The sequence below is a fragment of the Bison bison genome, unplaced genomic scaffold (assembly GCF_000754665.1).
Source record: "Bison bison bison isolate TAMUID 2011002044 unplaced genomic scaffold, Bison_UMD1.0 scf7180017864030, whole genome shotgun sequence".
In the NCBI taxonomy this organism is placed as follows: Eukaryota; Metazoa; Chordata; class Mammalia; order Artiodactyla; family Bovidae; genus Bison; species Bison bison.
Genome location: NW_011494602.1, coordinates 2,478,725 through 2,491,794, shown reverse-complemented (window position 1 = coordinate 2,491,794; position 13,070 = coordinate 2,478,725).

Genomic DNA, 13,070 nt, shown 5'->3' with positions numbered 1-13,070 from the left:
TATTTCCCACGAAGTGATGGGACCAGATGCCATGATCTTTGTTTTCTGAATGTTGAGCTTCAAGCCAACTTTTTCACTCTCCACTTTCACTTTCATCAAGAGGCTTTTTAGTTCCTCTTCACTTTCTGCCATAAGGGTGGTGTCACCTGCATATCTGAGGTTATTGATATTTCTCCCGACAATCTTGATTCCAGTTTGTGTTTCTTCAAGTTCAGCGTTTCTCATGATGTACTCTGCATAGAAGTTAAATAAGCAGGGTGACAATATACAGCCTTGACGTACTCCTTTTCCTATTTGGAACCAGTCTGTTGTTCCATGTCCAGTTCTAACTGTTGCTTCCTGACCTGCATACAGATTTCTCAAGAGGCAGATCAGGTCTGGTATTCCCATCTCTCTTCAGAATTTTCCACAGTTTATTGTGATCCACACAGTCAAAGGCTTTGGCATAGTCAATAAAGCAGAAATAGATGTTTTTCTGGAACTCTCTTGCTTTTTCCATGATCCAGCGGATGTGGGCAATTTGATCTCTGGTTCCTCTGCATTTTCTAAAATCAGCTTGAACATCAGAAGTTCACGGTTCACATATTGCTAAAGCCTGGCTTGGAGAATTTTGAGCATTACTTTACTAGCGTGTGAGATGAGTGCAATTGTGCAGTAGTTTGAGCATTCTTTGGCATTGCCTTTCTTTGGGATTGGAATGAAAACTGACCTTTTCCAGTCCTGTGGCCACTGCTGACTTTTCCAAATTTGCCGGCATATTGAGTGTAGCACTTTCACAGCATCATCTTTCAGAATTTGGAATAGCTTAACTGGAATTCTGTTACCTCCACTAGCTTTGTTCATAGCGATGCTTTCTAAGGCCCACTTGACTTCACATTCCAGGATGTCTGGCTCTAGGTGAGTGATCACACCATCATGATTATCTGGGTCATGAAGATCTTTTTTGTACAGTTCTTCTGTGTATTCTTGCCATCTCTTCTTAATATCTTCTGCTTCTGTTAGGTCCATACCATTTCTTTTCTTTATCGAGGAGAGGGTAACTCTGAGCTAAAAGCAACCACCAACTGTAGTAGCTGAGCAATGGTTACTCCAGGAGTTAGAGGAAATCTGGGTAGCTCTGTAGCATCTGCTGTAAATGGCATGCTTTTGTCCACAAAGTTTTAGATGGTGATGCCTTGAGGTTCATTTTGTACTACATGCTTTCTCCTTAAAAAGAAAGGAGAAAACTTGTCTAAATCATTCTTAATTACGAAGAACAAGAAAGACTAGCAGTGAGAGCCAATTCAGCAGCAACTTAAAAAGAGAAAGCCCACATATCCCACTGGCAGTGTCTCATTCTTCACACTTGAGTTGGTATTATCAGTCACTGAAAATTATAAACAGGAGAGACAGAAATATGTATTCAACCTCATGCTCATGATATGGTCATGTCTAATTGGTACAAATGAACCAACCCCAGTGTGTTAGCTTAGCAATTTTTATTGAATTGACAACTAGGCAGATTCACTATGAGCATGAAGGTCCCCAAGAGAACCACTGAGCCAACACTGTGTTTTTAAGTAAGCTGTATGAAAAGAGAATTCAGGCTTCTACAAAAGGCATAAATTTGAAGTAAATAGTCATCTGTACTGCATTATTATTTTCCATATATTTGCCTAAGGTATATATTTTTCCTGAAATTGTGTTTATGTAACAATGGATCCTGGGGGAAATTTACAAATGAAGACAGATGGGGCATTTGTGAAAATCAAATAAGCTCATGCTAATATACTTAGATCATTAGGTAATTGTTACCATATCATGAATTTTATCTGGGCAATAAGGAAGAATGTAATATTCTGTTAACATTCTAGAAGTCACTGAAGATTTTTTTATCCTAGATATATAGTTGAGTATTATGTGGTATATGTGTTTTATTTAAAATTTAGAATAATTGTCTTTCCTCTGTATCTTCAGCAAAAAAGACTTTGAAGAAGAGCTAATACACAAAAGACAATTTAATTTCCATAGATTTAGTTTTTTACAAGATGAGGTGAAATATCCATGTATTCTTTACATTTGGGAGATTATTATATTCTTTGTTATTGGGACACACAGGCTCCAGTGTATTTCCCTCCTAAAAGAGTTGGAAGTAAGATAAGTATTTCCTCACCTCATAAAAAGTAAATTCTGAAGTCAACACAGAACAAATGAAATGGCCAATAGACAGAAGATCACTGATAAAGATTTACCAGTAATTTATCCCTAGCTAAAGCAGTGTGTTGCAAAGCTAAGGAAAGGCTTAGCCAGGAGGAGGACTGATCAGCAACAGAATCATCCTTAAATGACAGCAGCCAGCCACCTGACTGTGTCTCTCCAGGTTCTCCTCTGGGCAGGGCCCTCTTGTCTGTGTACCACATGCGTTTTGTTATAGACCTAGACCTTTCCAGGCTGGCACCACCACAATTTTGAATCAACCAGTGATACTCGTTCTGTACACAGTTTGCTTTAATTCATTCAGTGTGTGTCTGCTGAGCACTGATAATGATACTCCTGGGGTTGTTCCTTGCTCCTCTTCTGTGGTGTCTCCCTGGACTGTGACCCATTCAGATTGTCCATGTTTTCAGCATAATCTGGCTTCCCGGTAGATTAGGACAATGGCAGATGCTGGTAAAAGATAGGAATGGAAAGGAAGGGAGGAGTTGTTCAGCTGCTCAGTCATAACTGACTCTTTGCGACCCCATGGACTGCAGCACACCAGGATTCCCTGCCCTTCACTATCTCTCAGAGCTTGCTCAAACTCATGTCCATTGAGTTGGTGATGCCATCCAACCATCTCATCCTTTGTCGTCCCCTTCTTTCCTGCCCTCAATCTCTCCCAGCATTGGTCTTTTCCAATGAGTCAGTTCTTCACATCAGGTGGCCAAAGTATTGGGGCTTCAGCTTCATCAGTCCTTTCAATGAATATTCAAGGTTGATTTCCTTTAAGATTGACTGGCTTGATCTCCTTGCAGTCCAAGGGACTCTCAAGAATATACTCCAGCACCACAGTTTGAAAGCATCAGTTCTTCAGCACTTAGCCTTCTTTATGGTCCAGTTCTCACATCCATACATGACTACTGGAAAAACCATAGCTTTGACTAGGTAGACTTTTGTTGGCAAAGTAATGTGTCTGCTTTTTAATATGCTGTCTAGGTTTGTCATAGCTTTTCTTCCAAGGAGTAAGCATCTTTTAATTTCATGTGTGCAGTCACCATCTGCAGTGATTTTGGAGTGCAAGAAGATAAAGTCTCTCAGTGTTTCCATTTTTCCCCATCTATTTGCCATGAAGTGATGGGACCAGATGCCATGATCTTATTTTTGTGTGTGTTGAGTTTTAAGCCAGCTTTTTTTTACTCTCTTCTTTCACTTTCATCAACAGGTTCTTTAGTTCCTCTTCACTTTCTGCCATAGGATGTTGTAATCTGCATATCTGAGGTTGTTGAAATTCCTCCCGGCAATCTTGATTCCAGTTTGAACTTCATCCAGCCCAGCATTTCGCATGATGTACTCTACATAAAAGTTAAATAAGCAGGGTGACAATATACAGCCTTGACATACTCCTTTCCCAATTTTGAACCAGTCCGTTATTCCATGTCCAGTTCTAATTGTTGCTTCTTGACCTGCATACAGGTTTTTCAGGAGGCAAGTAAGGTAGTCTGGTATTCCCATGTCTTTAATAATTTTCCACAGTTTGTTGTGATCCACACAGTCAAAGGCTTTAGTGTAGTCAGTGAAGCAGAAGTAGATGTTTCCTTGGAATTCCCATTTTTTCTGTGATCCAGTAAATGTTGGCAATTTGATCTCAGAATCCTCTGCGTTTTCTAAATCCAATTTGAACATCAGTTCCTGGTTCACATTCTGTTGAAGCCTAACTTGAAGGATTTTGAGCATTACCTTGCTAGCATGCGAAATGAGTACTATTGTGTGGTAGTTTGAACATTCTTTGGCACTACCCTTCTTTGGGACTGGAATGAAAACTGACTTTTTCCAGTCTTGTGGCCACTGCTGAGTTTTCCATATTTGCTCACATGTTGAGTGCAGCACTTTAACAGCATCATCTTTTAGGATTTGAAATAGCTCACCTGGAATTCCATCACCTCCACCAGCTTTGGTCGTAGTAAGAGGAGAAGCCAGGCTAGTTCTCCTTTTCACTCTTTGCCTTGACAGCATCCCAGGTGATTGCTGTGTCTGTCTCCCCCGTGGGTCCAGTTGCCAATTGACTATCCTGCCCTGGTTTCAGCTCCCACTGTCTGACCCTGGCCCCTCTGCTCTGGTGGCACCACCTCCTCCCTCTGTCACTTTAGCCTGATACCAACTTCCTTTGTTTTTGTTAATGTCTGGGCTACCTCACCGTGCCCTGGTTGACTCCTCAAACTTTTTTATCATCTGTACACCAAATCCTTGCATTAACTTCCCTTCTGAAGAATTCAGAGTGGTTTTTGCTTCCCTGGTTGGACCCTGATTTTTTTGTTGTTCAGTTGCCAAGCCATGTCCAACTCTTCATGACCCCATAGACTGCAGCATGCCAGGCTTCCCTGTCCCTCACCATCTCCCACAATTTGCCCAAGTTCATATCCATTGCATTGGTGATGCCATCCAATCATCTCATCCTTTATAAATAATGATTAATAGAATAATCACAAAATACATATGTGACTATCACACATTTAGATAATTGAAGATTATCACAAGGTTCAAAAGATTCCACAGGATATACTTAAGGAAGTCTCTAATACAAGTAAATGATATAGTAGAACAGAGGGTATATTTGGGTCTAAGACTTCTAGGTATAACTCCCTGATGTCATTACTTAGTTTCTCAGAACAGGGCACACTTCATCTTCAGATTATACACCAGCAAGATATCTCTGAGCCCAGGTGCACATTTGTTGAGGGCTATTTTATAGCACTGGCTCCGTAAAAACCCAGGCTGGATCACCTGCCAAACCAGATACAAACTGCCAATCTGTGCATCCCTAAAACATGCAGACAAACCAATACAGGTTGCCTCTACGGGAATTTCAGACTTTAAACACACACTATAAAGTTGTAGCTAGTATATTTCATTCTTCCCTTGACCAGACTTATCCCAGGAGATAAGTACAGAGTTACCCTGTATAGCTGCAAGATTAACCCTTTCCTTACATAACGTGTAAACTTACAGTGTGTGCTCCAGAATCAGGGAAATGCAATAGCATTTTAGCAGAGATCGGAAGGATGAGGAAAAAATTAAATTGGCCCTGATAGAAGGGAACAGTCTAGTGGAAAGAACAGCATTTTGCAGGAAAGACCCAATCCAACAAATGGAAAAAAGGCAGTGTGATTAAAACATTAAATAGAAATTTTGGCAGGGGAAGAGGTCAAAGCTGGTCCACTGAGAGTTCTAGTAGAGTTTTTACTGGACCAGTTGGAGAAGAGATTCACTCTTTGTTTGGGATTTCAGTAGGATGTAAGACTGGAGCTGCTGGTGGACAGTTTTGCTACCTTTGGGGACACTCCAGCTGAGGTTGGAGCTCACACAAATGACAGCAGAGCTGATAGAGCAAGGAGCTGGAGGAGAATGCCAGCAAGCACAGCAGAGAGAACAGTTCTGTCTCAGATCCAAACTTGCTCAGTCCACCTCCTGAAATTCTAAGCTTTAGGAGTCATCACATTCTCTTTTTATTAAATTGGTTTTTGTTACTGTGAATGAATGCAGATTTCTGTGCCTGATGCACAGCAAGGCCAAACAATACAAGAATATTGGAGTTTGGAGCAGAGGAAGCTTTATTGTAGGGCCATGCAAGGAGACCAGGTGGCTCATGCCCTCCAAAAGCCCCAAATTTCCCAAAGGGTTTCAGCAAGCCCTTTTTAAAGTCAACGTGAGTGGTGGTTGATTATTGCAAACTTCTTGGTGTAGGAATCCTTTGTTCTTGTAGCTATTCACCTAGGTCAGGTTACAGTGTTCCTGTAAACCTCCAGCAAGACAAATGTTATTCTCTTCTGCAACTTTAAATCTCTATTTGGAAGGGAAAATGCTATACCCTTAAAGGTCAGAGCCTCAAGAATGTTCAATACTGTTTATTTCAGGCTATAGGAAACATTCTTGACTTGTAGCAAAAGCAGCAGAATACAAATATTAAAGCAACAGAGGGCTTCCCTGGTGGCTCAGATGGTAAAGAATCTACTTGCAATGAGGGAGACCTGGGTTCAATCCCGGGCCAGGGAAATCCCCTGGAGAAGGGAATGGCAAACAGATCTAGTCCATTCAGTTCAGCTGCTCAGTCATGTCTGACTCTTTGTGACCCCATGGGCTGCAGCACGCCAGGCCTCCCTGTCCATCACCAACTCCCGGAGTTTACACAAACTCATGTGCATTGAGTCGGTGATGACATCCAACCATCTCATCCACTGATATCCCCTTCTGTTCCTGCCTTCAATTTTTCCCAGCATTAGAGTCTTTTCAAATCAGCCAGATTTTCCTATCAGGTGGCCAAAGATTGGAGTTTCAGCTTCAACATCAATTCCCTCAATGAATATTCAGGCCTGATTTGCTTTAGAATGGACTGGTTGGATCTCCTTGCAGTCCAAGGGACTCAAGAGTCTTCTCCACAGTTCAAAAGCATCAATTCTTCTACGCTCAGCTTTCTTTATAGTCCAACTCTCACATCCGTACATGACTACTGGAAAAACCAAACCCTTGACTAGATGAACCTTTGTTGGCAAAGTAATGTCTCTGCTTTTTAATACGCTATCTAGGTTGGTCATAACTTTTCTTCCAAGGAGTAAGCGTCTTTTAATTTCATGCCTACAATTACCACCTGCAGTGATTTTGGAGCCCAAAAAAATAAAGTCTACCACTGTTTCCACTGTTTCCCCATCTATTTCCCATGAAGTGATGGGACCAGATGCCATGATCTTAGGTTTCTGAATGTTGAACTTTAAGCCAACTTTTTCACTCTCCTCTTTCACTTTCATCAAGAGGCTCTTCAGTTCTTCACTTTCTGCCATAAGAGTGGTGTCATCTGCATATCTGAGGTTATTAATATTTCTCTCTGCAATCTTGATTTCAGCTTGTGCTTCATCCAGCCCAGCATTTCTCATGATGTACTCTGCATATAAGTTAAATAAGCAGGGTGACAATATACAGCCTCTATGTACTCCTTTCCTGATTTGGAACCAATCTGTTTTTCCACGTCCAGTTCTAACTGTTGCTTCCTGACCTGCATAAAGATTTCTCAAGAGGCAGGTCAGGTGGTCTGTTATTCCCATCTCTTTCAGAATTTTCCACAGTTTATTGTGATCCACACAGTCAAAGGCTTTGGCATAGTCAATAAGGCAGAAATAGATATTTTTCTGGAACTCTCTTGCTTTTTCCATGATCCAGTGGATGTGGGCAATTTGATCTCTGGTTCCTCTGCATTTTCTAAAACCAGCTTGAACATCTGGAAGTTCATGATTCACATACTGCTTAAGCCTGGCTTGGAGAATTTTGAGCATTACTTCACTAGCGTGTGAGATGAGTGCAATTGTGCAGTAGTTTGAGCATTCTTTGGCATTGCCTTTCTTTCAGATTGGAATGAAAGCTGACCTTTTCCAGTCCTTTGGCCACTGCAGAGTTTTCCAAATTTGCTGGCATATTGAGTGCAGCATTTTCACAGCATCATCTTTCAGGATCTGAAATAGCTCAACTGGAATTCCATCACCTCCACTAGCTTTGTTCATAGTGATGCTTCCTAAGGCCCACTTGCCTTCAGATTCCAGGATGTCTGGCTCCAGGTGAGTGATCACACCATCGTGATTATCTTGGTCACGAAATTTGTACAGTTCTTCTGTGTATTCTTGACACCTCTTCTTAATATCTTCTGCTTCGGTTAGGTCCATACCATTTCTGTCCTTTATTGAGCGCATCTTTGCATGAAATGTTCCCTTAGTGTCTCTAATTTTCTTGAAGAGATCTCTAGTCTTTCCCATTCTATTGTTTTCCTCTATTTCCTTACGTTGATTACTGAGGAAGGCTTTCTGATCTCTCTTTGCTATTCTTTGTAACTCTGCATTCAGATGGGTATATCTTTCCTTTTCACCTTTGCTTTTGGCTTCTCTTCTTTTCACAGCTATTTGTAAGGCCTCCTCAGACAGCCATTTTGCTTTTTTGCATTTGTTTTTCTTGGGGACAGTCTTGATTCCTGTCTCCTGTACAATGTCACAATCCTCCATCCATAGTTCATCAGGCACTCTATCAGATCTAGTCCCTTGAATCTATTTGTCAGTTCCATTGTATATTCTTAAGGGATTTGATTTAGGTCATACCTGAATGGTCTGTGCCTGATTTAGGTCATACCTGATGCAAAGAGCTGATTCATTTGAAAAGACGCTGATGCTGGGAAAGGTTGATGGCAGGAGGAAAAGGGGATGACAGGGGATGAGATGGTTGGATGGCATCACCGACTCAATGGACATGAGTTTGAGTAAACTCCAGAAGTTGGTGATGGACAATGAGGCCTGGTGTGCTGCAGTCCATGGGGTCGCAAAGAGTCAGACACGACTGAGTGACTGAACTGAACTGGTCTAGTGATTTTCCCTACTTTCTTCAATTTAAGTTTGAATTTGGCAATAAGGAGTTCATGATCTGAGCCACAGTCAGCTCTCGGTCTTATTTATGCTGACTGTATTGAGCTTCTCCATCTTTGGCTGCAAAGAATATAATCAATCTGATTTCAGTATTGACCATCTAGTGATGCCCATATGTAGAGTCTTGTGTTGTTAGAAGAGGGTATTTGCCAAGACCAGTGCGTTCTCTTGGCAAAACTTACTTTGGCTCAGTCTCTTCATTCTTTCTGGAGTTATTTCTCCACTGACCTCCAGTAGCATATTGGGCACCTACCGACCTGGGGAGTTCATCTTTCAGTGTCCTATCTTTTTGCCTATTCATACTGTTCATGGGGTTCTCAAGGCAAGAATACTGAACTGATTTGCCATCCCCTTGTCCAAAACAGATCTAATCTGTAGTCAAATCTATTCTTCTTATTACATTAAAAGTCCTAATACAAAAAGAAATACAAACGATATTGAGAATTACCAGGAACTGTAGCATTACTAAAGTCAAGGAGATTCCTAGCATGGTGGAGGAATCAGCAGAACCAAGTAGAAGACCATTAGTTCCCCAAATCCATATGATTATCTTAACAGTCCCTTCAGGGATTTTCCTGCTGTGTTGAAATATAACATCATCTAAACTTAAGTTATTTTAAAATTAGTCATTGTACAGACTAAAAAGTATGCATGTGCTATCTTAGTGCCTAGTCACATGTAGAGAGAAGTTTGTTCTTGTGCTAATTCGTCCCTGACAGTTATACTTCTGAGTTGTTGCATCTGTTCTTTAGAATGTTTCTTCCTACTAGGCTATATTAGCTTTCTATTTTGCCACTCAAAACATAGCTATTCGTGTGAAGCTTCTAGTCAGTTCTCACTGGTAGCAGGGCTCCCTTACCCCCTTGCTTCCTAGTTGAGTCTCAACTTCATTTCAGGGCCCAAGATTCATAAAAATTGCAATCCCATTACTTCTTCAGAATTATTGTCAAATAAGCAAGAAGCAAATGGTCTCAAAAACTCTTCGCAAATGACCCTGCAAGAGTTTTTCTTTTTAGAAGGTAAGATGGGATGTAGAGCAGACAGGATGAAAATACTGTACACATAGACCACACAACAGCGAATAAATGTGTTCTGGAGCATTAAAATTACCCTTGCTGTGCTAATCTCTAAATGTACCATGTGTTTTGTGATGCACATGAGAGCACATTGCCTTACATCTTACTCTGGCTCATGGACCCACAGGATTGCAGCAACACAAACTGGTTGACAACAAAATTCTTTGTTTCGTGAGGCCTTTGGATTTTCATTTGATGTGTGTGAGTAGAAATGCACACACACAAAAAACAAGAGCAGGTGATATTATCTAAGCTATTCAGTCAAATAAATCAGTAAGAAATGTCTGACAAAAAATATAAAATATTTTTATTGATTCAAAGCAATCATTAATTTGGTGGTTTTCTATATCATCTTTTCTGCTTATAGGAGTAGAGCACAATGTTCTTAAAATTGAATTTAGAAAGATGGTAACAATAACCCTGTGTACGAGACAGCAAAAGAGACACTGATGTATAGAACAGTCTTGTGGACTCTGTGGGAGAGGGAGAGGGTGGGAAGATTTGGGAGAATGGCATTGAAACATGTAAAATATCATGTATGAAACGAGATGCCAGTCCAGGTTCGATGCACGATACTGGATGCTTGGGGCTGGTGCACTGGGACGACCCAGAGGGATGGTAGGGGAGGGAGGAGGGAAGAGGGTTCAGGGTGGGGAGCACATGTATACCTGTGGCAGATTCATTTTGATATTTGGCAAAACTAATACAATTATGTAAAATTTAAAAATAAAGTAAAATTTTTAAAAAATGAAAAAAAAAATAAAATAAAATACTCCAGCCAAACAACAATACCAATAACAACAACAACAACAACAACTTTAAATCTCATTCTAAAAATCAATAGTCCAAAAAGTTTAACCCTTTTCAAATTTTGGGGGGAAAAAATGATCAGAATAGAGAGGAGAAATAGTTCCACTTTTCAAAAACTTTTATTTTGTATTGTGGTATAACCAATTAACAATGTTGCAATAGTTTCAGGTGAACACTGAAGGGACTCAGCCATACATACACATGTATCAATTCTCCTGCAAACTCACCTCCCATCCACGTTGTCACATAGCATTGAGCAGAGCTCCCTGTGCTATAGACCTGATCCTTGTTGGTTAGCCATTTTAAATATGGCAGTGTGTACATGTGGATCCCAGACCCCCTAACTATCCTTTCCACCAGTCTTTTGCTCCCACCCCCAGAAAACTGTAAGTTCCCTCTCTGTCTGTCTGTCTTTTGTAAGTAAATTCATTTGTGTCATTTCTTTTTAGATTCCACATATAAGGGGTGTCATACAATGAGAAATAGTTCTATTTTAAACTAAACTTTTCTGGTTGTTTCTGGCTTTCTCATCTCTAGCATTGAGAGTGTTGGCAAAGCTTAAGAGAAACATACATTAAAATTTGGGGAGCTCAAGTGAAATCCTCTTAAAGATTGCTAGTCATCCACCCATCTACCCAACCATTCATTCATTTTGTTCAATAAATATTGAGGATCTTCTATCTTCCCATCAGCATCCTAGGTGCTTGGTGGAGAATGCTAAACAAAGCAGAGCTGCTGTTTCCTGGGATCTTTCCACCATAGTGGTGTGTTTGTGTGTACACGTGTGCATGTGTGTGTGTATGTTAGTTGCTTAGTCACGTCCAACTCTTTGCAACCCCATAGACCATAGCCCACCAGGACCCTCTGTCTATGGGATTCTCCAGGCAAGAACATTGGAGTGGGTTGCCATGTCCTTTTCCAAAAGGAATTATAGAAAGAAAGAAAGTAAAGTAGCTCAGTCATGTCGGACTCTTTCCGACCCCATTGACTGTAGCCTACCAGTCTCCTCCATCCATGGAATTTTCCAGGCAAGAGTACTGGAGTGGGTTGCCATTTCCTTCTCCACCATAGTGGTGAGACAGTAATAAATGCAAATTTTCACTATAAATTGTGATGAATTATCATGGAAAAATACAGGGTGAAGTTTTAGTTTGGGAGGCTGGGAGGGCCTCTCTGAGTGAGTAGCTAGTCAGAGACCTAAAGAATGAGCAGAAACTTCCAGACTGAAGGATGGAGTGGAGGGACGCAATTTACACACAGAGAAGTAGGACCTGCAAAAACCCTTTAGTGGGAAAGAACCTGGCTTGGTGAGACTGAAGTGGCTTGAACAAAGAACGCAGCCAGGAGGAGAGAGCTGAATGGGAGGCTAGGACTAGCTTTTGAAGACCTTGCCTGGAATTTCTATCCAAGTCCAATATCATGACATTAAAGATTGAAGCTGAAAAATGACGTGATACAATTCTCTTTATTAAAAGATCATTCTGTCAGCTTTGTGGAAAATGCTGAGATAAGAACAGAGTTAGAAGTGAAGTTATTAACCAGCATGTTGGAATATTCTAGGTGAGAAATCATTGTGGCATATTTAGTGTTGGTTGTTGTGTCCACCAGTCTCCATATTTGCCCCACTGAGCCTCTCCACCTGGTTTTCACATCCTGGTGTAGTTCCCTCCGACATTAAATAGGGCTGATCTGTGTAATCGATAAGGTCATGCAAAAATGATGCTGTGTGTCTTCCAAAGGTAAGCCAAAGGGACAGTGCAGCCTCCTATTTTCTCTCTCATGGACTACTCTCATGGGGTAGCAGCTGCCATGGTGTGAGGATGCTCAAGCAGCCCTCTGGAGAATTCCTTGCAGGGAGGAACTTAAGTGTCCTGCCAACAACCAGGGCAAACTCTCCAAATGCGTGAGTGAGCCACATGGGAAGCAGATCTTGTAGCCCTGGTTAAGCTTTCAGATTGCTATAGCCCTGGCCCATAGTTCATGAACACTCAAGAGAGACCCCTACTCAGAATCGTGTAGCTACACCACTCCCATAATCTAGATTCATAAAATTTATATGAGCTATAAAATCTTCATCATTGTTTTAAGGTGTTAAGTTTTAGGGCCATGCATCATGCAACAAGAAGTGACTAATTTATTCATTGTTGTGGATACATAAGGAAGAGGGTGGATTTGAAGTGTATTTGGAGGCAGACTAAAAGAGATGTGAGTAAGGCTTGGACTTGTGGATGGGGTTTGAGCATGGAGAACACTTCCCAGATTTCTGGCTTGTACAAATTGGAGAGACTGCATTGTATAGTCAGAGTGAGGAAGGCATCTAAGAAGGATGCACATCTGAGATCAAGAGTCCCATTTTGAAAGTGTGTAAAGAAGACTGTAGGGGCCTCCTGTGTATGTAGTTCAGCTGGTAAAGAATCTACCTGCAATGCAGGAGACCCCAGTTCGATTCCTGGGTCTGGAAGATCTGCTGGAGAAGGGATAGGCTACCCACTCCAGTATTCGTGGGCTTCCCTGGTGGCTCAGATTGTAAAGAATCCACCTGCAGTGTGGGAGA